At 51.3% G+C, this 25,973-nt stretch overlaps 1 pseudogene; it reads right to left on the reverse strand.

Annotated features, from left to right (window-relative positions):
* Window positions 1-7,885: 7,885 nt before the first annotated feature.
* Window positions 7,886-25,973, reverse strand: part of LOC109578188 (myosin-16-like) — a 44,849-nt pseudogene continuing 26,761 nt past the window's right edge.

Here is a 25,973-nt window from a genome sequence, read left to right on the forward strand (position 1 = left end):
ATTTTGATGAGCTCTTTAGAGGCAGTGAACTCAAGGTCCTACTACTCTGCCATCTTGTCCCATCCCCCTCAATTGGAATTGGAATAGGACTAGATTGGAGTTTTGGTCAAGCTTCAAGTCATGAAACAATGAGTATTCACCAAGTGCCAAGTATTGTCAGGCATTCTGTGCAGTGTACAGAAGAGTTGGGTGCAGTTCCACTGTCCTCAAAGAACTTTGAGACTAGGGTGAAACCAGTTCACAGATGTCTTAAGTAGAAGGAAATGCATAGTACCTCGAACCTGGAAGTGCCTAGGTAATGTCTGTTGAACGAAACGAATAAAAGAAACGGTCTGGAGATTTCAATTGGTCACTCCCAGTTGTGAATGGGAAAGGGGGTTTGTACAGATAGGAACATCCAGAACATAACCAATCATACGTTGGAAAGATTATGTGTTTGCAAAGATCTAAGAATTTCATTCTGTTCAGGAAACCTTTGATATAGTATCTGGAATGTGGATTTGGAGAGTAAGAAGATTGGTTCTTGTTTGTGCCACCAGCTGAATGACAGTGAGCACTTACCACCAGTCTGCCTCCACTTCTGTCTCTTGCATGGGTTAATGCTAGCTACCTGTTCCCCACAAGACTCTTGAAAATATTATTGAATCAATACCTATAAAACTTACAAGTTAACACGGACTTCTCTGGTGGCCCATTGGTTAAGACTCTGTGGTTCCACTCCAGGAGGTGTGCGTTTGATCCCTGGTCCTGGAACTAAGATCCCACATGCCATGTGATGTGGCCAAAAAGTTTAAAAAAAAAAAAAAAATTAACAAAAGGACAAAACCATAAATGCATACTTTTTGTTAATAATGCCTATGATTTAGATATTGTCCCAAGTGCTGGGTGTGGTCCTAACGAGGGAAAATTTCCTGTAGAAAAGGTCTTATACAATTCAGTGCGGAGGGATTGAAAAATGCATGCAGATTTTTCCACTCTAGGCTAATCATCCAGTTCATTTCTGTAGCGAAGAGGTGGGGCCAATTTATGGGATGCCTAGGGAAGTAAGATAGTCTCAGATGGCTTCCCTGGTGGCTCAAACCATAAAGAGTCTGCCTACAATGCAGGAGACCCAGGTTCAATGCCTGGGTCGGGAAGATCCCCTGGAGAAGGAAAGGGCTACCCACTCCAGTATTCTTGCCTGGAGAATCCCATGGACAGAGGAGCCGGCTACAGCCCACGGGGTCACAAAGAGTCGGACATGACCGAGCAACTAACGCATAGCTGATTCACAGTGTTGTGTTAGTTTCAGGTGTTCAGCAAAGTGGTTCAAAGGCTGATCATCCAGTTTATTTCCATAGCGCAGGGATGGGGCCAGTTTATGGGGTGTCTAGGGATGTAAGATAGTCTCAGATGTATGTAAATAGCATACTGTCACAAATACCATACTTAGAAGAGCAAGCATGTAAGCATACTTATGAATACAAAGTATCATTTTCCTAATTTGGTAAGTGAAATCTGTAGTCACCAGCCTGTAAATCTCCTGAAGGGCCACTTCTTACACATTTTATTTCTAACACATTTTTAAAATGTTTTTTATGCAATCTATTATTAAAAAAAAAAGTATGATAGCTTAAAAGAGTTCATTAACTTTGGAGATAAATAGAACTCTATTTATCTATTTATCTAGTTCAAACTCTGACTCTGCAGTTTACCAGCTACAGTACGTATGGAACTTTGGGCAAGTCAGTCAACTTCTCTAAGTTTCCATCAAATAAGGAGAATAGTTCTCAGGTCTTCTCTTGGATTCATTTTTAAAACAATTTTGGCCACCCCATGTGGCATGTGGGATCTTAGTTCCCTAAGTGGCATATGGATTCCCCGCCCGTGTGGCATATGGGATCTTAACTCTGCCAGTGAAAGTGCCGAGTTTTAACCACTGGACCATCAGGGACGTCCCAGCAACCATTAAAAAAAATTACCCAATTTGTCATATTTATTTTGCTAAATCCTAGTGCATTAATGATATGTCTTTTACACATTTACGTTGTTTATTTGCTTTATGGTACATATCTATTAAAGGTAATATTTAATTCTCATCAAATATAGTGCATGTCCTGTACTGCTCAACAAATGTAATCACTATGGAGGTCATTAAGCATTAAATAATTACATAATTAGTGATGTTTAAAGAATTGTTCTATAGGTGTTTAGAAGGTCTTTAGTGATATCTTTTTTTTAAATTGTATTTATTTTATTTTTGGCTGTGCTGGATCTTCACTGCTGCGTGGGGTTTTCCTCCGGTTGTGGAGAGCAGAGACTACTCTCTAGTTGCGGTACACGGCCTTATTGCAGTGGCTTCTCTGGTTGTGGAGTGTGGGCTCCAGGCATGAGGGCTTCAGTAGCTGTGGCTCCCAGGTTGTAGAGCACAGGCTCAGTAGTTGTGGCACACGGGCTTAGTTGCTCTAGCGCATTTGGGATCTCCGTGGACCAGGATCGAACCCATGTCTCCTGCATTGGTAGGTGGATTCCTTACCACTGAGCTACCAGGGAAGCTCCTGAAAGTTGGTTTTTTAAAAATGTCTGTAGAAAAAAAGTATTACAGGATCACTGCTCCAAAACCTCAGGATACATTTTTCATTAGCCTAAGCCAGATTTCAGGATTCAGAAGAGAGAACAGTCCCTTATAATAGCCAGCAAGTTCCCTTCCAGTCTTGCAGATTTACCGTACCTCAAGGTTGGCCTTTTCACAACAGATCTCCAACCTCAGTTCCTGGTAGCGTGTGGGTGTTAGGGCAGCAGTCTGTGATTTCTGGAAATACCCAAAGTTGTGCTCCCTGGGGGTTGACCCAGAACCTGCTGGGTTCCCTATAAGGACCCAGGATTGGATCACATGTGAAAGGAGGACGAGGAAGCTAATTGGTATATGTACCTTCAAATGTCCCTGGGATTTGCTTTAATCAGATATGGGAAGATACACAGATGTGGAAATGATTGTCATGAAGGAGAAAGTTTATTCACTCAGAGACCTGTCCCTGGAAGCAGAAGGTACACCATGACATGCCACGCAGGGCCTTGTGGGGAAGCCCCAGGGTTGGTCAGGAGCCAGAGGAGCAAGGGGAAAGCAGGTGCACGAGCTTTCGTTATGGTTCCCACAGGAAGGAAAGGGGGCGGCTGGGTGAGCAGGGTTAGGATTGGCTGGTGGAGTAACTTCAGTGGGCTCTGGGGCAGAGGGGCGGTCTCTCGTCTGGTCCTGGTCCTGGGATGATTAGGGAGGGAAGTACTCCCAAGGTACACGAACAGGGCAGAGGAGGTGGTTCAGAGTGTGGGCTCTGGATTGGTGAGCCTGTGTAGGAGAGCCATTTGCTGTCCCTCAGCAGCCCTGGGAGAGGCCGTGACTCCCCAGCCAGGGAGTCCCCAGGTGCCAGAGCTTTAAGAATATAGGAAATAAAACATATATGTTTAATATAGCCAGTGATACAAAACTTAGCAGTCTTAAAAACTATCCCAAAACATTTACCAAAATCATGTAAATAAACGTTTGCTCCACTTACTCTACAGAAAGTGAAAGTGAAGTCACTCAGTCGTGTCTGACTCTTTGTGACCCCATAGACTGTAGCCTACCAGGCTCCTCTGTCCATGGGATTTTCCAGGCAATAGTACTGGAGTGGGTTGCCATTTCCTTCTCCAGGGGATCTTCCCAACCCAGGGCTCGAACCTGGGTCTCCTGCATCGTAGACAGACGCTTTACCATCTGAGCCGCCAGGGAAGTAACTACTCTACAGAACATGGTGCCAATGCCCTGGTTTCAGTCATCATGGATAACAATTAATATTATTTTGCAAGACTGCGTGGATTATACCCTCTTAGATCTTTAAGTCATTCTGAAATTACATGTCCTTAGGCAAAAACAGTGGGCTTCCCTGGTGGCTCAGCTGGTAAAGAATCCGCCTGCAATATAGGAGACCCCGGTTCAATCCCTGGGTCGGGAAGGTCCCCTGGAGGAGGGAATGGAAACCTGCTCCAGCAGTCTTGCCTGGAGAATCCCCATGGACAGAGGGGCCTGGTAGGCTACAGTCCATGGGGTCCCAAAGTGTCGGACATGACTGAGCAACTAACACTTTCAGGCAAAAACAGCGTATGTGGCTAACTGAAGTCTGGTGTGTATGTGTGTGTGTGTGTGTGTGTGTGTGTGTGTGTTTTAAATAAATACTGGGTCAGAAACTTCATCTCATCTCCTGCCACGAAGAATTATTTCTCTGCCTTAACCGAATGGTCTTGGGCAAGTTACTGAGCCTGCCTCTGTCTGGGCCCCCACTCTCCCCAGCAGAGTGAGGAGCTGCTGTGGAATTCTGGAGAATTCTCCACGTGTGGGCTGTCCTCCAGGTCTAAACCTCATGGATGCCCCTGGCATCTCTCCAGCAAGAGGCTCGCTGCCGTCAGCTACCAGACTAACAGCCTGGGAGAGCCTCCCCGGGAAGGTCAACTGCGGAAGTCATAAGGAATGCTAGAAGGAGCTTGGCAAATGGCTCAGCGTTAGCATAATGGGCGCTGGGCCAAGTTCTCTTGTTTAAACTTCGCATTCCTACGAGGCAGATGCTGTTATTATTCCTCATTTAATAGTCAAGAAAGCAGGAGGTAAGATAGGTTAAGTTGCCCAAGGTCATACTCGTGGGAAAGTGGAAACCATATCTGTCTGACTTCAATGCATAAGAATTAAACTTATTTTGTGTAATTACAGAAGTGAAGACTAGATCGGAATAAGGTCAAAATAGGGGAGACATTGCGATTCAGTACTGAGTGGGACTTTTGCACCATGACTGTCAGCCAGAACCGCAATGGGCTGCCTTTTTCCACTGGAAGAGTTCAAGTTGGATTACCATTTATTTTTCAGGGATGCTATGGAAGGGAATCCAAAATTAGCCAAAAGCTGGACTTGATACCCTCTAAATGTCCCTTCCAGTTCTAAAATCCCTTCCCCTGCAAGTATTTATTTCCTTATTTGGCTGTGCTGGGTCTTAGTTGCAGCACTCTGGATCTTCAGTCTGTTGCAGCACAAAGGGTCTTCAGTTGCGGCATGTAGGATTTTGTGTCCTGTGGAAACTTAGTTGTGGTGTGTAAGCTCTAGTTCCCTGACCAGGGATCAAACTCGGGCCCCCTGCACTGGGAGCATGGAGTCTGAGCCACTGGACCATCAAGGAAGTCCCTAAAATTCTAATATATAATAATTCTTAGATTGTGTGATTTGGGGTCTCCCCGGTTAGTCACACCCAGCATTCGGAGACCCCACCACCAGAGGGCAGTGTTTTCACATTGGTGTATTTGCACCCAAGGACCCAAACCAGGTTCCCTCCAGAGCTGTAGAGTGCCAAGTTTAGAAACATCACAAGCATGATGTGGGCACCACCAACAGAATATTACTATCCCTTCCTCTACCAGTCCGAACAGTGACTTCTGTCTGCCAGTGCATTGGAGAGAGGTCAGGTGGTGAGATTCAAAGGGAAGCCCCCTTCTCCAGAGGGCTGGGGCGGGGGTCTTTCTGAGGGCTCTGCCCCTGTACCCCAAAGACTAGGACAGAAAGGGGAGGAATGGGGTTGAGAAGTGCCAGAAGATGACAAAGGAAATCTGGGAAGGAAACTTGGGAAGACTGAAGGACCCAGGAACGGAAGAGTGACTTGAAGAAACCGTGAGACCTCTCTTCCATTCAGGTGGTTCTGCAGGGTTCTGGGTATCAACACCAGGGTTGGCAAGTGGATTCCGCCAGGAGGCAGGGATCTGATTTTCTTTTTCTTTTTTTTAAAAGAGATGTTCATTTATTTATTTATTTATTTGGCTGCCTCAGGTCATCCCATAGGCTCAGTTGTTGCAGCACGGGGGCTTAGTGCATGTGGGGTCTTAGTTCCCCATCCAGGAACTGAACCCACATCCTCTGCAATGCAAGGCAGATTCTTAACCCCTGGACCATCAGGGAAGTCCCCAGCCTGATTTTAGGAGGTGCTCTGTGCAGTGTCAGAAAGCAGTGCATTTCTTTGGGAGGCATTCACTCCACATGTGTTTACCATATTCACTCTGTTGCCCCTTCGGGTCTGGCACTCTCTCACTGCTGATTAACAGCAGTGAAATACAATACCCAAAACCATCTGCCCTCACAGAGCTGACCTGCCTGTGTCTGAGCATCGGGGGAGACACTGAGGCAGGGTGTGTGTGTGGGGGGCCTTTGAGTCGTCAGCCTGGATGGATCTTGCCATCCTTCCAGAGCATCCTGTAACTATCTCAGCTCTCTGTCTTCATATCCCTGAGACACAAGCCTGTGAAGGAGGACACAGGGTCGCCACAGGACCCTGGTATACTGTAAAATTGCCTTTGGATTTGGAAGTCTCAGGAAAAACTTCTTCACTTAAAAACAATCTTCAGTCAGCCTATTTTTCATGTGTCTTCTATTTAAGATTCATGGGGACAAGGTATTAAAATTGTCCACCTGAGAAATTACTCCTAGAGAACAGCCAGGTCCCACAGACATTACACATTCCATCCTTGACATGAACATGTAGGATCTCAGCTATAGCAGACCCACAGTTACTGTTATCCAAGCGGTTGTGCTTGATGCTGTCTCTCAGAGAAGCCATGCTAATTTTCCTGCCTCTGATGGCCAGGTATTTACATCCTCAAGCCCCTCGCACCCACAGCTATCTTTATTCTTTTGCACCTGTCTTTTTCTGGCTTGCACTTTTCTTTGCATAGTAGTCTTGGGATAGGCCCAGTTTTCCATTTTTCGTATATTTTTTCCTCTCAGTGGTCTGCTGTTGAGATATGTATCACCCTGGCAGGAAAAAGAGAGAGAGGGTGAGAAGATCCTTGTGGGCCAGAGCTGGGAGTTCTAACATCTTTGTCACCTTCTTGCTAGAAAGACGGTGCCGCCAGGTGCGTGGGCTGCTTTTTCTTCCTTGTAATGAGCATCACCAGGTCATACCTGGTTCATTCTCTTCTAGGTCATAAGGCTTTAGGGACACCTTCTTTGGGCCTGGCATGCCTGGATAGGCCTGGGATATGGGGTTAAAGACAGAATGAACCAGAACACAGAGAGCAGACCCCAGGGGCTCCACCTCATCACCTCTGGATGCTGTTGGCAGGACTGTGCCATGGTGACACAGGACGGTGACATGAAGACAGGGCAACTGGACCAGGGCCAGCAGACCCCAGGCATACCCGGGGGATCTGCTTCACATGGTGCCTGATCCTGGAAGATAAGACCTAGGTGGAAGGGGCTGCAATGCCTCCTGAGTCTGGGTGGTGCAGGGAGCCTCAGGAGTAACCCCCACCAAGAGAGGGGAGCTCAACAGAAGGGACCCCGTTGAGGTTTTTGCCCTGAAAGGAGGTTACATGTTAATCGTCAGACTCATCCAGAGGCAAGACACTGGTTTCCTTAACTTTCTGAGAGAATCATTATTTAAGAGTCAGAATTAAGACAAAGATTCTGTGTCCTATTTTTTTATTCCCTCCCTAAGCAAACGATAAGAAAAGGCTTAGCCTGAACCCAAGAGAAGTCGGAAAGAGCAAAGCAGAGCAGGTGAGCTTGGAGCACGGTTGCTGCTGCTGCTAAGTCGCTTCAGTCGTGTCCGACTCTGCGACCCCACAGACAGCAGCCCACCAGGCTCCCCCACCCTTGGGATTCTCCAGGCAAGAACACTGGAGTGGGTTGCCATTTCCTTCTCCAATGCAGGAAAGTGAAAAGTGAAAGTGAAGTCGCTCAGTCGTGTCTGACTCTTAGCGACCCCATGGACTACAGCCTTCCAGGCTCCTCCATCCATGGGATTCTCCAGGCAAGAGTACTGGAGTGAGGTGCCATTGCCTTCTCTGCGGAGCATGGAGTCCACACCTACCAGCTATGGACTGGGGCCACAGGCCCTCACTCCTCAGATGGTGTCTTGGAGGAGCCTGGACGCCTGGACGATCTCCAGGAGGTGATGCCCTTGCCAGCCGCATGGTGTCTGGAGTACAGCTTGCTGAGGGCAGTCTCCGCCATGCCCGTCCGCTCCTCGACATCACCCAGCTCGTGCACCGTCTTCTGTAGCAGGCCAGCGTCTGGTTGGCCTGCTCCTCCTGTGACCAACGCACGGTGGAAAATGGGGCGTAAAGCTGGCTTGTTCCGGTTAAATGTGCGTTGTTTTTGCTTCTGCCCAGACATCCTAAGAGTTCAGTCATTCTGTAAGGCTCGTTAGGAGACACAGCAGTCCTGGGTCAGGGGCACACTCCAGGTCATCACGGACACCCGCCTTCAGCACTGTTAGCTGATGGTTTTGGGCTTTGATCTCCATGTTTCTAAATGAAATGTGCTCTGTGTGGTTTTAGGCATTAGCTCTTGGTGCCCTGCTGTGGCGGAGAAGGCAATGGCACCCCACTCCAGTACTCTTGCCTGGAGAATCCCATGGATGGAGGAGCCTGGAAGGCTGCAGTCCATGGGGTCGTTGAGGGTCGGACGCGACTGAGCGACTTCACTTTCACTTTTCACTTTCCTGCATTGGAGAAGGAAATGGCAACCCACTCCAGTGTTCTTGCCTGGAGAATCCCAGGGACGGGGGAGCCTGGTGGGCTGCCGTCTATGGGGTCGCACAGAGTCGGACATGACTGAAGTGATTTAGCAGCAGCAGCAGCAGCAGCAGCAGCAGCAGCCCTGCTGTGGAAGGTGTGGTTTTGGCGCTTTCTCTGGCCTCTGTCCCTCGTTTCCCATCCCCTCGTCTTCCCAGTGGAGCCATGGTGTCGTTTTAGTTAGAACCATATTTCCTGTAAGCCTGACCTTTAGCCAGGCTTTTGGGAAGGGTGGCGGGTGCCTGGGTGACTGATGGAGTCAGCGTGGTGGGCCCAGAGCTGGCAGTGAATGGCAGCAGAGTCAAACCTCTACGTCCTGAGGGGGCCGGGGACTTGCCTCCCTGCTCTTCCTCCAGGGGCTCCTCCAGCAGGTCCAGGTCGTGCGTGGTGTTGGCGAAACTCACCTTGGCCGTGCTGCGGGCCTGTGGGGGCCAGACCGGCCTGTCAGAGTCCCCCTGGTCTCTGTGGCACCTGGGACCATCACTTAAAGATATGTGATGTTGATCAACAGTACAGCAAGAGGCGAAAAGACATAGGAGTCTGCAACCCAAACCACCGAGGTTTAATTTTCCTTGATCTCTCCCCATTACCGTCCACAAGGATACATAATTTCTTTCATTTAATTAGCCTCGTGGGCCCACATGCATGCTCTGGCTTTGTAGTTAACTTTTTTACTCTCTGTGGAATCAGATAATTTTCATGTTCCTTCTGCATCTTCATAACATACAACTTTCTTCAAGGAGGCGGCACTGTTGCCCCCGACCTCACCCGCGAGCCAACCTTGGACTCTTCATCCAGCTACCACTTGTAATCGTCCACCTGCGACGTCAGGGATGTCTTTATCCCCAGGATCTGGTTGAGCGGGCTCTGGGATTCTTCATACTCCCAGGTCAGCTCACCGTTTTCAGCTGGGTGAGGAGACAGAAATGTGGAGCCAGATGGGCTCTTGGAGAACCCATCAATATGACGGCTTGGCCGGCAGGGCTGGGATGGGGAGCACGGTGACCCCCACCTCAGCTGCCCAAATCAAGTGGGCCCAGGAGGGGCGCAATGCCCAAGGGTCCCCACTGTCCAGGTGATGTGCGTGGGACAAGTAGCTTCGGATAATGAGGCCCCCAGCCCCTGGCAGGGGACACACAAGTTTGGAGACAACAGTGAGGCCAAGAATGTTTACTTTGAAAAATCCATTCGTCATAGCCCCTGAACCCACTCCTGTCATCTGAGGACTGATTTCTGGAGCCAGAGGACGGCAATCGTTTCCAGCTCTGCCCTGTAAGTCTTCAGTTTTGTGATCGAGTCATTCCCAACCTCACTGTTCACTCTTCTTATCCATCCAGTGGGGAAATTGATTTTTAAAAGTGTTGAGGATGCGGCAGTAAGGCCAAATGATGCTTCAGGTTCTCTGGTGTCAGTGCTCGAGAGCTGTGTCTAACTGGCACACCTAAGGAGTGTGAAGCTCTCCAAGGAACTACACTTTTGCTTGACCCAACTGTTGACCCCTGTCTAGGGCCCAGACTCTGCGAAGTTGGATGTTAACTTGCATATGCATGAGTCGCAAATCGTTTTTGACCTAGATATGTAAAGAATTTCTTCTGATAGAAAAAACCCCAAATCAGACCCAGAGGTTGCAGTATTACTGCCCTGTTGGACAGGAACCAGTTTTGCATCTAACTTGTCAGAGTTACTGAAGCGTTCCTTTCCCAACTGGCTGTGTAAACCTTGGTCCCTCAGATGCTTTTCAAAGGTGGCTCTACCATCTTTCCAGTTCCCTCATTAGTGACCCGTGTTTGCTTTATGTTTGTAGGCTGATCATGTTTTAAAATGCTTGAAAACTGTGTTGTATCAGTAGTACTGCTCCTCCCGCTGATCCCACAGAGAGACTGAGAGAACCAACATGAAAATGTTGTGAATTGTGTTCCCTGTTTTAGGCTGTAAAGATGTGACTTGGAGCAAGCACTCAGCGGGCAGAAGAAAACATCCCTGTCTCATCACAGGGGATGTGGGTTTTCCAAGGTCAGGGAGGCTCCGGGAGGGGACCCGGCTCCTCTTTCAGGTTCCTTGAGGATCCCCATTCCGTTCTCAGGAAGCTGCGGGGAGAGGCGAGCTCACCCTGGAGGCGGGTCCAGATGGCGTTAATTTCCACCCACTTCCGCTCCAGCTCAGCCACCTTCGCATCGGCCTCTGCCAGGTTGTCCTCCAGCTTTCGGATGTGAGCCTCAGCATTCATCTGCGCAGCGAGAATGGACCCAGTGAGGGAACGAGCAGGCCCAGGCCAGGCCCACCCTGTTTCCCAGCTGGGCTGCCCTCTTGCAGCCTCCCTGGCCACCTGCCTCATCCTTTTAGAACACCCTCATCTCAGCAGCTCACCATTTTCTATCAACATAAACCCAGAGCCTTTGGGTTGGCACACAGCCCCTCACTTGTGGGCCCCGGCTGACCTCACCCACTAAGAAAATGCCGCATTAGAGCAGGATAAAACAGGCGCTACTGTGGTCTCTCTGGAGTGTCTACAGTTTGGAGACACCTGTTGGCTGGGACCTGGGCCCCTGAAGCCACATCCCTGCTCACCTCTGGAGCCCCCCACTTCCCTGGAGCCCCTCACTTCCTTCATGTCACATGAAGACTCTTCCTGTGGCAGGTGCTGCATAAATGCATGTTGAGTGACTGACTTCATTTTCTTTCCTCCCATGTATCGCTTTTTCAGCGTGGCCGTGACTGCACTTGTCTCTCTTCCTACGTCTCCAGCTCCTCGAGGATACAGTCCTCCTAATGTCGTGGAGATCCTAGTAGCTCACATTTACGGAGCTCTTCCTCATGTGCCAGGGACTGTTGTAGCCCTAACGAGCAATGTGAGGCGGGGATTATCTTTACCCCCGTTTTATGGATGGGGAAGCCAAGGCACAGTTGGGTGGTGCACCTTGGCCAAGGTTATATCCCCGGCGTGTGGGGTCTGTGATGGGTCCATCTTGGTTCCCTTCACAGCATCTAGATCGCACCTCAGGTCTGTCGGGGGGCTCCTCAGGGGATATTATTCGAGAAGGCTCTGCAGGGATTCCCCCTCACCTTGGACCTCTGCATGGTCTCTACGCTGGCGTCCATCTCGGCCTTCATGCCCTGCTTGTCCTTCTCCAGCTTGGACCTCACCCTCTGCAGGTTCTCCACATGCTCAGTTAGCTTGGCCATGGAGTCCGTGTGCTTCCTGCACACTGCACTCTGCACTCTGCAGGGCCGCCTCCTCTGGCTCCCGCTGCCGCAGCTGCAGCAGCTCAGCGTCCCGCTTGTGGTTCAGCTCGAACCGGGCAGAGCAGAGGCAGGCTCATGGGCAGGCCAGCACCAGCCTCCCTGAGACGTTCAGTCTCAGTCCCGCTTGTACCCACTGAACTGAGCAGCCCAGAGCAAGTGGACGGAACCACTCCCCTCTTGCCTGTTCTCTATTATTGATTGGTTTCTCCCCTAGGTAGCCCCAGAAATTCAGCAAGGACTAACTGGTCTTTATCCCCTTGCTCATCGTCCAGTAGGTGGGCAGGATTTGGGGGTCCTGGGCCCCTTAGGATGGCACCTGAGCAGATGCGGCTCCCCCAGCCTCTTCCAGCCTGTCACTTAAGTCTTCCAGGTCTCGGGACAGGTTGCTGTGTTGTTTCTCCACCTGGGGGAGGTGAATGACGCTGACCCTGACTGTCCAAGAGCCCCCGTTGCCTCTAGTAAAGACTGGGATGACCGAGTGATATCTGTGAGGTCAGGGGCCTGCGCTTGCAGGGGGTCTGTCTTCTGCCCCCCGCCCCCCACCCTCAGCAAAGGGAGCTGTCTGGGGGCCTTAGTGCCCGTCCTGCCCCCCAGCCGCACCGGGCTGAAGCTGGAATGTGTGTGTTTGGATTCATCTCCCTGTGGGATCCCTCCCCACAAGCCTCCCTCCACTCCCGCTCTCCCCTTCACACCTCTGTGCCTGCACATGCAGGTGCTATCTGATCCCCTTTGCCTGGAACCTCCTCCCCCCCTCTGCCTGTTCAATTCAGTCTTCAGGCGCCCAGGCTGCTGCTGCCGCCTCCCCTTGGGCGGCAGCACAGAGAACATCTGTGCAACATCAGTGTGCACGTGTGGCACAGTGCCGGGCACACGGGAGGCACTCAAGAAACTAACAAGGCCTTTCCAGCTGGAACCCTGTCCTCCTCTCTATTGGCTTCCGGAGGAGTTTCTGCGCCTGGTTGGACTGTGGCTTCCCTGGGTCTTTTGACTCCAGGAAGAGTGGATGTGTTTCACTCACCTTGGCTCATTGCCCTCTCAGCCTCCAGCTCTTGATTCAGCTCCTCGATTCATGCCTAGCAGGCAAATAAGCAGACAGAGCAATTTCTCTCTCCGGTGTGAGGTTAGAGACCTACCCATTGGCCTTGTAGGATGGAAATGAGGGATGGCAGCTTAGCCTATATGGGACACTGTCAAAAGCAGAAGGAAGCAGGGCGCAGAGAGTGTGCAATGGGAGGCAGGAGGGAGGCAGGGGTGTACATGACACCGCCAGGGGGCCGGCCTGGCTGGCCTGGACAGAGTGGTGCGGGGACAGTGGGTGACGAGCAAGGGAGGGAGCAGGGCTAGTTCGTGGAGGGCCCTGCGGCCACCGTGAGGACTTGGAACTGAAGCTGGCGTGAGGCGGACGTGAGTCAGTCTCTGAAAACTGTGGTAGTCTCCGAAGACTGTGGTAGTGGCCGGTCAGCAGATGGGGGCCGAGGCCCAGGCCAGTGCATTTCAGGAGGGGAGTCGGGTCTCCTCCGCCCCAGACAGACCTGGCGTTCCTTCAGTTTCCGCTGCAGTGTGGAATTCAGAGACTGCTTGTCCTCTCCTTAGAGTTGACAGAGTTGATTTCCATATCCCTCCTGCCGGAGGAGGTTTGCCCTCCTGAGGAAAAGCTCTGAGGCTGGGCTAGTGGGTTGGCGTGGGAGTGGAGCCGGGGGAGACCTTGACCCTGCTGAGACCCCCTCACCCCGACCCCTGGCCTTCTCACCCTGCAGATGAGTCACCCTCCACTGGCTTCTCACGGACCCACCCATTCCTTCACTCCCTCGTGCATTTATTATTTTCTTTCTTACGTACTGAGTCCCTCCTGGTGCCAGACGTCACCTGGGATTCCAGGGACTCATCAGTGAACGAAACGGACAGAACTCCCTTCTCTGGTGCAGCTTACAGTCTACAGACCCCAGAATCGCACAAAACACTTGTCCTTTTTAGGGAAAACGTTCCTTCCAAAACTTGCCGCAAAAGGCTGTCTCCTCCTAATGCGTGAGTCCCATGTGTCAGGAGCCACATGTGAGAACTAAGAAGCCAGAGACCAAGCAGATGGATGGGGAGGATAGGTCAGGGTCTCCCACATCTTCTGGGTGTTCCTCCCGAGATCCATGCTGAGAGGTGGATTTCGCTGCACACGCCCTCGGGGCAGCCAGTGGCACTTTAGACCTGCCTTAGGCAGAATGTGCTTCAAAGACACAGAGTGCAGCTTCCGCCCCACAAGGGCCCTCCTTACCTGCCTCCTTCTCTCCCTTCCCCTTGGCCTCTGACTTGGTTCTGGTTTATGCTTGGACTGTTACAGTAGCCTCCCAGTTGTCTTCCTGCTGCCAGCTTTTCTCACCCCACCTGTCCTTCGCGTTATTCCCAGGGTGACGCTGATAACATACCCCCTCCACTCCTCGTGATCTTGGACAGCTCAGTTTGTAGGCTTCTGCGCAGACTCCCTCCCTCTGGGGTGGCTGCTTTGCTTACTATCAGCCTCTTGTCCAGTGTCCATGGCCCTGTGTGAGGCTGGGAGCTCCCTGAGCACAGGGAGCACCTACTTGTTCCTCCCTAATCCTCCATGCCTGGCACAGAGTAGGTGCTGGGGAAGTGCATTTAGTACACAAAGCCCTGAGCACAGACTGTCCAGGAAGTGCTCGGTGTTGCTAACACTGCTGCAGGCGAAATGAAAGAATGCATACTTTTTCACCACCTCCTGGAGATCTAGCTTGGACCGCTCCATCTCATTGAGAGGGTCGGTGGTAATCTTCAGGTCACTCTCAGCTTTCCGGCGAGCCTTTTCCACTTCCGCCCAAATCTTCTTTTCCTGTTTCCAGTTATCCTCTGGCTGCAGAGACAAAAAATACAAGAGAAAGTAGAGTTGTGTGCGTGGCAGGGGAGGGGGTGTCTGAGGCCGGAATGCAGTAAAGAACCAGACTGGGCCAGGTTCCTTAGCTGTGGCATCAGAAAGACCCTCGCTTCCTGTTTCCCAGAATGGACAGACCCGGCCATCAGGGTGTAGAATCAGGCCTGGGGACGGGGCATTACCTCGTGGATCTGGCTGCTGAGCTTGCTGCTGGTCTTGGTCAGGTGGTTCACCTTGTCCTCCTCAGCTTGCAGGTTGTCAAGGGTTTCCTGGAAAGATACAGGTGTGTGTCCCACAAGGCGGGTGGGAGCAGCTGAACAGAGCTGGTTCTCTGCCATCACTTCTGGGCCGAGTTGATGATGTGAGCGCCTGCTCCTGAGAGACACGTGAGCCCAGGGCAGAACGATCTCCCGTCAGCCACAGGTGGACCCCAGGGGCAGCTGGGGGCTCTGGTTCTCCAAGGGGCACATAGGAAATCTGCAGGGGTGTGGCTTCTGGCTGTCACAACATTTGGGGTCCTCACTATGTGGGTGTTTCCAGAGACACTGGATGTCTGGTTGTGCTCTGGACAATAGGCTGTGAATAATTCTGCAGTCCAGCCAGCCATTCATGTAAGTAAACAACTATTTATGCTTTTCTGAACCTAGAACTCAGCACCTCTGCACATTTAACTCAAAAAAAATTTTTTTTTCATTTAGCATACACTACATTTTAAAAGAATGATCTACCATGAAAACTGAGAGAGGATTTACTTGTTGAAACTTCCCTGAGAATTATTCTCTGTTTCGTAAAGTCTCATCACTGGCAGCACCCACACTTGGCTACCTGAGTCACCAACACCCCCTCCAGTGCCCATCTGCAGCCGTCATAGATGGCCTTGGGCAGGCAGCACTCTCAAATCCACCTGAGCTTTTGCAGTTTGACAGTCTCATTATTTATTATGAACTAATGTCACTCATTTCTCCATTATATGGAAGGGCACCCAATTGATTTTCCTGAAGTTATGTATTAGTTACATTATTGTTGTCTTCAATTCGGGATGTAAGAGGGCCTTCCAAAATACAGCTGATCCTCATTGTCTGTGAGTTATCTATTTGCCAATTTGTCTGCTCACTAAAGTGTATTTGTAATCCCCAAATCAATACTCATGGTGCTTTTGTGGTCATTCATGGACACGCAGAGCAGCGAAAATGTCAAGTTGCCTGAGGAGCACATTTTTCCCAGCTGAGGTTGGATAAATGATGCTCTATCATCTCGGTTCAGCTCCTACTGCAAACAAGTGTCCTTTTCCTGGTCTGTTTAGTGCCGGGTTTTTTTACATTGGTGATTTTTTTTTTGGTGATTTCATTGCTTACTATGCCACCACGCACAGTGCCACCATGCTGCCTGGTGTTCCTGACGCAAGAAGGCTCTGAAGTGCTTTGCAGAGAAAATCTGTGTGTTGGATGAGCTTTGTTCAGGCCTGAGATACAGTGACTGTTGACCGTGAGTTCAATGTCAAGGAATCAACAATATGTATTAAATATTGTGTGTTTTTCAACAGAAACACACATAAAACAAGATAATGTATAAATCGAAACCATGTATGATATATCGATGGGTTGAGAAAAACACTATGACCAAAGGTTTGCAGGAACATAAACGCTGGGCTGGAAGAAGCACAAACTGGAATCAAGATTGCTGGGAGAGATATCAATAACCTCAGATATGCAGATGACACCGCCCTTACGGCAGAAAATGAAGAGGAACTAAAAAGCCTCTTGATGAAAGTCAAAGTGGAGAGTGAAAAAGTTGGCTTAAAGCTCAATATTCAGAAAACTAAGATCGTGGCATCTGGTCCCATCACTTAATGGCAAATAGATGGGGAAACAGTGTCAGACTTTATTTTTCTGGGCTCCAAAATCACTGCAGATGGTGATTGCAGCCATGAAATTAAAAGATGCTTACTCCCTGGTAGAAAAGTTATGACCAACCTAGATAGCATATTTAAAAGCAGAGACATTACTTTGCCAACAAAGGTCTGTTTAGTCAAGGCTATGGTTTTTCCAGTAGTCGTGTACGGATGTGAGAGTTGGACTGTGAAGAAAGCTGAGCGCCGAAGAATTGATGTGTTTGAACTGTGGTGTTAGAGAAGACTCTTGAGAGTCCCTTGGACTGCAGGGAGATCCAACCAGTCCATCCTAAAGGAGATCAGTCCTGGGTGTTCTTTGGAAGGAATGATGCTAAAGCTGAAACTCCAGTACTTTGGCCACCTCATGCGAAGGGTTGACTCATTGGAAAAGACTCATGCTGGGAGGGATTGGGGGCAGGAGGAGAAGGGGATGACAGAGGATAAGATGGCTGGATGGCATCACCGACTCGATGGACGTGAGTTTGAGTGAACTCCGGAAGATGGTGATGGACAGGGAGCCCTGGCATCCTGCAGTTCATGGGGTCGCAAAGAGTCGGACACGACTGAGCAACTGAACTAAACTGAACTGAACCTTGTATTTCCCCAAGAGCAGAGGTTCAGGCTGAATTCAGTGACTTCATCACCTCAAATAATGAGAACTGAGTGTGTTTGTTGTAAAAGAGGGCTCTGGGTTTGATATGATGGAGAGTCACAGTCTAAGGGGAGGTGTTGCCGGGGCAGCAGAGAGAGGCGCTCTGGTGACATAACGTAGACCCATGATGTCAGCAAACACAGGGATGTGGGTCCACTGATCTGGTTCCAGGCTTCAGCTTGCTCTTGGGGCCTGATCCGGGCTAGGAGGCGTTCCGTGCCACTGTCGGCACTGATGTGTGCTCAGAGCTGCCTCTGCACTCAGAGCCCTGTGATCTCAAGAGCTCACGTCTGTTGTTGCTGCGGTGAATCAAGATTTGCTGGTGCTTTAGAACTCCAGGGCACTTCCATGGGCCCACTTTGTCCCTACAATGCTAGGAGCATCCCTCCCTGGTGCCTGGACCATTCTGACCACACCTGCTTCCCCCTTTCACTCTGAACCTGTCCTGGTTTGGGTGATAAATGACATGATCACCCCACTACAGCAAACCCAGAAGGGAGGCCGCCAGTGACCATGTCCACTTGATGGACGAAGGCACCGTGATTCAGGGAGATTCGGTGACTTCCCAGGGGCCCCAGCTGAGGGGTGGCAAAGCTGGGGTTTGAACAGGGGTCTCCTGTCTCTGAACTCCCACTTCAAGGGGAGGGCAGGCAATACCTACCTGATGCAGCTCCTCCAGCTCCCTCTTCTCCTTCCAGAGCTTGGCGATGGAGTCTTCTTGAAGGGAGAGGTCCCCAGTCAGCGAACAGACTTTGTGATCCAGGGCCTGGAGGTGGGGTGGGGGACTTTAAGGCTGGGAATATCTTTGGGGGCAGGGGGGAGGGGGTGCATGCTCCAAGAGAAGGTCTTCAGCATAGCTGCACCCCAGGGTCACCTGGGGGCCTTGGAGATGCCAATACCCAACCAAGTCAGGATCTCGGGGTGAGGAGGCAACGAGGACACTGTCAGGCCCTGGCTACTCAACGCCTGGTCCTCGGACAGCAGCCGTGGCATCGCCCGGGACTGTTGGGAACACAGCCCCTCGGCCCCACCAGACCTGCCGGCCCAGAGTGTGCGTCTTATCGAGGTCCTGGTGGTTCGTGTGCACCTCAGCACTGGAGACACCCCGGTCCACCTTCCCTTGCTGGGGGGTCCCACCCATGTGAGGTTGGAAGGGGGCCTGGGGCTGAGGGCCAGCCACCCAGTACCAGGAGCTGGGGAGCTGCATGCAGGGGCAGCAACTGCTTGTTTGGGCAGAAACTGAGCAGCTAAAGGTGACTCCACCTTACAACAGGGTTGCTTCTTCTGGGAAGAGGGGTGCAGATATGGTTGGTGGTGCAGAGGGGTGTTCCGTGAGGGGCCCCAGGGATGCTGAGGCTGAGTGGGCAGTGGGCCAGGCAGACACCCAGGAACCCAGGCACAAGGAGACCCAGACAGGCCCAGGTGTCCCCATGAGGGGAGCAGCCCTCAGCCCTGAGTCAACTGCTGTCTGACATCGTAGCAAGTGCCGTGCATGGCTACTGAGCCCTCGAAATGCAGCCAGATCGACCGAGGAGCTGCCTCTGAAATTGTGCTGAATTAAGTTAAAATAGCTGCATCTGGCTGGCAGCTCAGTCCTGGGCAGCACTGCTGGGCAGTGCTGGGTGTGGCTCCTGCAGGGTGAGCCAACTAGGGGGTTCCCTGGCCCTGGGAGGACTAGAGTCAGGCCTGGGGCCTCCCCACCTGCTTCTCCTTCTCCATCTTGGCCAGCATGGTCTCCCAGGCCCTCCAGGTCCCGCCTGAGGTCGCTCAGCTCCCCCTCCAGCTTGCGCCTATCAGTGCTCAATGAGGCTGACAGGCCCTCCTCCTCCTCCAGCCGCTCTCGCGTGTTGGAGATCTGGCTCTCCAGCCCTGTCTTGGCTTTCATCATTGGGGTCAGGCGCTCCTCCACGACCAGCAGGTTCTCACGCTCCTGGTGGAGGAAAGAGCATTGGCCAAAGGCAGGGTCCCAGCACCTACAGGGGACAACAAATGCAAACAGGCCTGGGGCCCCAAGCAAACGTGTCCTGGGGGTTGGATGGAGAGCTGGGCCATCTCCAAGCTCCTTGCCAATGGGCGGGACCAAGCGTCGTCCAGGAGTGCGGTCCCAGACCAGCCGCAGCAGCATCACCAGCAAGCCGGCTAGGATGCGACATCTCAGGCCGCACCTGTGGCCTGTTCATCTGAATCTGCATCATAACAAGATCCCAGGTGATCAGGTGCACCTCGAGGTGTTAGGAGAGTGGTCTAGGAGAAGTCCAGGCTGTGCCGTCTGGTCCTCTGACCCCGGGTGTGACAGTGCTTCCATTCACCCACGGGGAGGGGCCTCTCCACCCAAATGACTCCCAGCATTGGTTTAGCACTTTTGTGTTAACAATCTGGTTCCGTTGTCCACAGTTCCTCCTTTTAACAATGCTGAGAAGCAAGCCAGGCAGGCGTTGAGAGAACCAACATGCAGAGGGGGTGGAGTTGTCAGAAGGCACACAGGCAGTAAGTGGGGGTGTCCCCTGGGGTCTCCCTGAGATGAGGTCAGGGGCCATGTGGGTAGAAGACCAGACCAGCTAGATGACTTTTAGTTTGTGGTATAAATTTACTGAAATTCACTTCTTTGCAAACTAAGGGAAAGGGTCATCATGAAGGTGCTTCTGTAAGGGGAAGATCGTTTTATCCCTGTGGTCTCACTTGGTCTCAGCCTCCCAAACATTGAATGAGGGTCCCAGCTGGAGCAACGCCTCCAGACTGTGGAGAAACCATGTTAGAGACAGCTTAGGGAAAGCGGTAAAGCTCAGGCGGTAAAGTGTCTGCCTGCAATGCGGGAGACCCGGGTTTGATTCCTGGGTCAGAAGATCCCCTGGAGAAGGAAATGGCAATCCACTCCAGCACTGTTGTCTGGAAAATCCCATGGATGGAGGAGCCTGATAGGCTACAGTCCATGGGGTCGCAAAAAGTCGGACATGACTGAGTGACTTCACTTTCAGGGAAAGCGGATGGATGATTCAAGTGCTAACACCATGATGGTCAAGGAGACACGGCCGTGACGGCAGGGAGGGTCGAGATGGCACTGGGCCCCTCCCAGTCAAGGGTCTTCTACTGATAGCCTTGGGACCGTGATCAAGTCTCCAAAATTCAGTCAAATGGACTTTTATACCCTGAAGATACATATGAGAACTGGGTGTCTCAAGAGGTGGTTGTGAAGGTCAAATCAGAGAAGGACCTCTGTAAACCAGCAGGGTCACAGCAGTGAACCCACTCATCGTGCTGGGAGTCTGGCTTCCCACGGAAACTAAGTCATTTGTTCTCCCTACTGTGTTTGCACTTGATGGGCGAGGAAAAGGAATCAGAGAAAAGAGGGCAACTTCCCAAGGTTCTCAGGGGAGCCGGGGCACTCCTCCCACCATCTTGTGACCGCCCCCATGTCTGGATAATCCCTCAGACCCAGCATGTACTGTATGTGTGTGTGCCCAGCCTGCTGCTGTGGGCAAACAGGAATTTGATGGAGATTTTTGGTAGCTGGGTCAAGGGTGACATGGCAATGAAGCAAAGGTAAGTCTGAGAATTCCCCATGGCCTGGATGGACATGGCTTCTTGGAAGGCGACCCTCCTTTCTTGTTAAATCTACAGGGGTTTTTTTGTTTTGTTTTATTTTGTTTTAGGCCATGCATGCAAGGCATGCGAAGATCTTAGTTCCTTGACCAGAGATTGAACCTGTGACCCCTGCATCAGGAGCATGGAGTTTTAACCACCAGACCACCAAGGAAGTTCCTAAATCTTCAGTTTTTATGGACAACCTGCTTGGGATGAGACAGGTAAGGATGTGAAGTTTCCTTTTAAAATAAAAATTTCAAAGTAAAAAAGGGAATTGATTTAAGGAAAGAGGGTCAGACATAGAACAGGCGGGGAGAGTACCATGATATCCAAATTTGAGAAATTCTTATTTAGCTCCCTCTGCGATCTCAAGCCCTCCAGCAGGCTGGCCTGGGCATGGCTACCTCTGGCCATGCAGAATTACTATCCACGCCCCTCACCCCCGCCCCACCTTTCTACTTGTGGTCAGCACCGATTGTCAGAAAGTCCTTTCCTACGGGGAGGAGAAAGAAGCTTCTGCGTGAGCTGTGGGGGGTCAGGACCCCCAGAGATGACCTGTGGCCTGTCCACCCCTCCACGTAGCTGCCCAGAACACCCCGCCCCTCAAGACAACCCCGTCCTCCGGCCTCCTGAGTGCAGCAGCCCTGTCCCCGGTGTCCAGTGGTATGCTTCCTCATAACAGGGGGCCCCAGGCGGGATGCCAGGCCCCAGCATGACCTGACCCGCATGTAGTAGGTGGCTCGTGGACTCCTGCATTGGTTGAGAGTGGCCTGGTTGCTTGGGCACCTGCAGCCCCACCACCCGGCTGACTCACTCACCCTCACTGCCTCAGAGCAGCCTGGTAAAGGAGAGACGGGATTCCACGGTTTCCTAAAGCCGAGGACGTCACTGAAGGGGTTGAAGGGGCTTCAGCATGCCCAGGGGTGAGGCACTGAGCATCAGGCCCACATTTGGGGGGCACTCTCTGCATCCTCAGAAGGTTTTATTTTGAGGGATAAGTTGAAAGTTGGGAGGACACACCATCATTTTTCTCAGGGAGGAATCCACCCCTGTCTGAAAGGAGGCTGCACTCTTCCTCCAAGGCGCCCTCATTTCCAGACTGTCCCTGCAGCCTCCCTAATCCCTAAGAGGCCTCCCACCCCCAAGAGGCCCCTGTGCCTGGAACCAAGGCCCCGAGGCCCTCACCTTGATGTAGAGCTTCCACCAGCCCTAGGAACGCAGCTGCAGGAACTTGCATGTGTTCCTCTGGATGACCTGCAGGCACATTCTGCAAAAAAGAATCTAGGGTTCCAGGGGTTAAAATGCAGGCATTGTGGGGGAGGGTGATAGGGGACCGGCTGCCCCAGTGGAACCAGCTCCTGTCAGACAGCTTAGGGCTGAGTTCACTTCCTCCTGCATTGCCCCTCCTTCCACTCCCTCACTGGAAATCCATTTAGTCTTCAGATCCCATCTCTGCAGTCTCTGGAATCAGCCCTCCTGGCCCCTAACAGCTTCTTTCAACGGTCATCTAGTGGGGGCTTCTGGACACTGAGTCCCACCACTTAGCCCCTGACTTTTGTCCCTGCCTTTGGCCGGGTCACAGGGGTCCTGCTGGTGGCTTTCCGGACTTCACTACTCTTATTATTTCTTCACTACTGTTTTTATTACTTATACTGTGACCACAAAGAGCCAGAGTCCACCACAGGGCCGCCAGAGCTTTTCTCAGATTACCATTTTAGGGAGATGGCTGAAAAACACGATTCTGAGGGCAGGGACTTGGAATGAAGACTTTTGGGTTCTGATTGTGACTTTCTCTGGCCCAGTACCTTAACCACCCTCTGATCTCAGTTTCCACATCTGTAAAATGGGGTTGCTGTTCTGCCACACCCCTCTCTCAGCGTCATTATCTGGATCAAGTAAGGAGAAGGCTGTGAGAGTGATTTGTCAATTGTAAAGAGAAAGGTTTGTATTAGGTGGTCCGTGTCAGGAGTTGAACTGTGTCCCCTCCTAAAAGATAGGCTGGAGTCCTGCCTCCCAGAACCTGTGACTATGACCATATTTGGAAATAGAGTCTTTGCGGATGGAATGACTGAGGTTAAGATGAGGTCGGACTGGAGTGCATGTGTGTGCGCTAAGTCGTTTCAGTCGCGTCGGACTCTGTGTGACCCCGTGGTCTCTAGCCCTCCAGGCTCCTCAGTCCATGGGATTCTCCAGGCAAGAATACTGGAATGAGTTGCCATTTCCTTCTCCAAGGGATCTTCCTGACCCAGGGATCAAACCTGCGTCTCTTGCATCTCTTGCTTTGGCAGGCAGGTTCTTTACCACTAATGCCACCTGGGAAGCCCCCATCCTGGAGTGGGGGGTGGCTAGCCTCAGAGGACTGGTGTCCTTAGAGAAAGAAGGGAGACATATGAGGACAGCCCTGTGAGGATGGAGGCAGAGACTGGAGTGGGGCAGCCATGGGCTAAGGGGGGCCTGGGCCCCCAGGACTGCAAGAGGCAGGAGAGGCTGCTCTGCAGGCCTTGGCGGAGCCTGCCTGCCAAGACCTTCATTTCAGGCCCCTGAGCTCCAGGACTGTGGGAAACCAAGTTTCTGCTGAGGGTTCTTCGGGCCAGCAGAGACACTGTCAGCCTCCCTCTGCACTGCCCAGTGTCACTGGTGGGGCTGACCACCGTGTGTGGGCAGGGTCCCAGCTGCTCCATGTGACTGCTGAGGCTCCAGTGGGCCCACCCGCTTGGTGCTACCTTCGTTCCAGCATCTTCTTGAATTGGACCCTCACGAGGAAACTGCAGAGCCGATGCTGCAACATGGTCATGATCTCGGTGGGGCATTCGTCCCGCATGTCCTCGAGCCTGGCCAGGATGCCCGCTCGGAAGAACACCTCGGGGAAAGACACAGTGATCTGAGAATAGCCCAGCTCACCAGTGGCAGAGGCTTGGGGGGTGGATGTGGGGTGGCAGTTCAGAAGCAAAGAACGATATTTTAGAAGGGTCCTTCGGCATTTGGAGACCCTGGTGCCGACGTCTGAGGCCCTTGGGAAACAGCTGGCGTCGGCCTGGAAACCTGCCCAGCAGAGCGCGCCAGCCCCAGCGTCTGTTTCCTCTTGCTCGTCGTGGACCTTCCTACGGGCTCCAGCCTGGCCTGGCACTTACTAACTGGGTCACCTGGAACACGTCCCCTTACATCTCAGGGCCTCAGTGCCTCATCTGGGAAGTGGGGGTGTTGATCCCTCCCCTAGAGTAATCCTAGAGGGTTACTATACAAATGGAGTAACAGGAGGGAAGCGCTTCTGCAGACTGTGAAGCTCTGAGTGCAATGTGGCAGACTGTTAGGATCCTCGCTGCTGTATAAGGTGACTGCTCGGCAGTGGGACACCAAGCTGCCTTCCTTTGTTGTTCAGTCGCTCAGTCGGGTCTGATTTTTGTGACCCCATGGACTGCAGCATGCCAGGCCTCCCTGCCCACCAACTCCCGGAGCTCAGACTCATGTCCATTGAGTCTGTGATGCCATCCAACCATCCCATCCTCTGTCATCCCCTTCTCCTCCCGCCTTCAATCTTTCCCAGCATCAGGGTCTTTTCCAACGAGTTGGCTCTTAGCATCACGTGGCCAAAGTATTGGAGCTTTAGCATCAATCCTTCCAATGAATCAGATCAGATCAGTCATGTCCGACTCTTTGTGACCCCATGAATCGCAGCACGCCAGGCCTCCCTGTCCATCACCAACTCCTGGAGTTCACCCAGACTCACGTCCATCGAGTCAGTGATGCCATCCAGCCATCTCATCCTCTGTCGTCCCCTTCTCCTCCTGCCCCCAATCCCTCCCAGCATCAGAGTCTTTTCCAATGAGTCAACTCTTTACATGAGGTGGCCAAAGTACTGGAGTTTCAGCTTTAACATCATTCCTTCCAAAGAAATCCCAGGGCTGATCTCTTTCAGAATGGACTGGTTGGATCTCCTTGCAGTCTAAGGGACTCTCAAGAGTCTTCTCCAACACCACAGTTCAAAAGCGTCAATTTTTCGGCTCTCAGCCTTCTTCATAGTCCAACTCTCACATCCGTACATGACCACTGGAAAAACCATAGCCTTGACTAGACGAACTTTTGTTGGCAAAGTAATGTCTCTGCTTTTGAATATGCTATCTAGGTTGGTCATAACTTTCCTTCCAAGGAGTAAGCGTCTTTTAATTTCATGGCTGCAGTCACCATCTGCAGTGATTTTGGAGCCCAGAAAAATAAAGTCTGACACTGTTTCCACTGCTTCCCCATCTATTTCCCATGAAGTGATGGGACCAGATGCCATGATCTTCATTTTCTGAATGTTGAGCTTTAAGCCAACTTTTTCACTCTCCACTTTGACTTTCATCAAGAGGCTTTTGAGTTCCTCTTCACTTTCTGCCATAAGGGTGGTGTCATCTGCATATCTGAGGTTATTGATATTTCTCCCGGCAATCTTGATTCCAGCTTGTGTTTCTTCCAGTCCGGCGTTTCTCATGATGTACTCTGCATATAAGTTAAATAAACAGGGTGACAATATACAGCCTTGACATATTCCTTTTCCTATTTGGAACCAGTCTGTTGTTCCACGTCCAGTTCTAACTGTTGCTTCCTGACCTGCATACAGATTTCTCAAGAGACAGATCAGGTGGTCTGGTATTCCCATCTCTTTCAGAATTTTCCACAGTTTATTGTGATCCACACAGTCAAAGGCTTTGGCATAGTCAATAAAGCAGAAATAGATGTTTTTCTGGAACTCTCTTGCTTTTTCCATGATCCAGCGGATGTTGGCAATTTGGTCTCTGGTTCCTCTGCCCTTTCTAAAACCAGCTTGAACATCAGGAAGTTCACGGTTCACATATTGCTGAAGCCTGGCTTGGAGAATTTTGAGCATTACTTTACTAGCGTGTGAGATGAGTGCAATTGTGCGGTAGTTTGAGCATTCTTTGGCATTGCCTTTCTTTGGGATTGGAATGAAAACTGACCTTTTCCAGTCCTGTGGCCACTGCTGAGTTTTCCAAATTTGCTGGCATATTGAGTGCAGCACTTTCACAGCATCATCTTTCAGGATTTGGAATAGCTCAACTGGAATTCTATCACCTCCACTAGCTTTGTTCGTAGTGATGCTTTCTAAGGCCCACTTGACTTCACGTTCCAGGATGTCTGGCTCTAGGTCAGTGATCACACCA

Source organism: Bos indicus, chromosome 25, assembly GCF_029378745.1.
Source record: "Bos indicus isolate NIAB-ARS_2022 breed Sahiwal x Tharparkar chromosome 25, NIAB-ARS_B.indTharparkar_mat_pri_1.0, whole genome shotgun sequence".
Taxonomy (NCBI): domain Eukaryota; kingdom Metazoa; phylum Chordata; class Mammalia; order Artiodactyla; family Bovidae; genus Bos; species Bos indicus.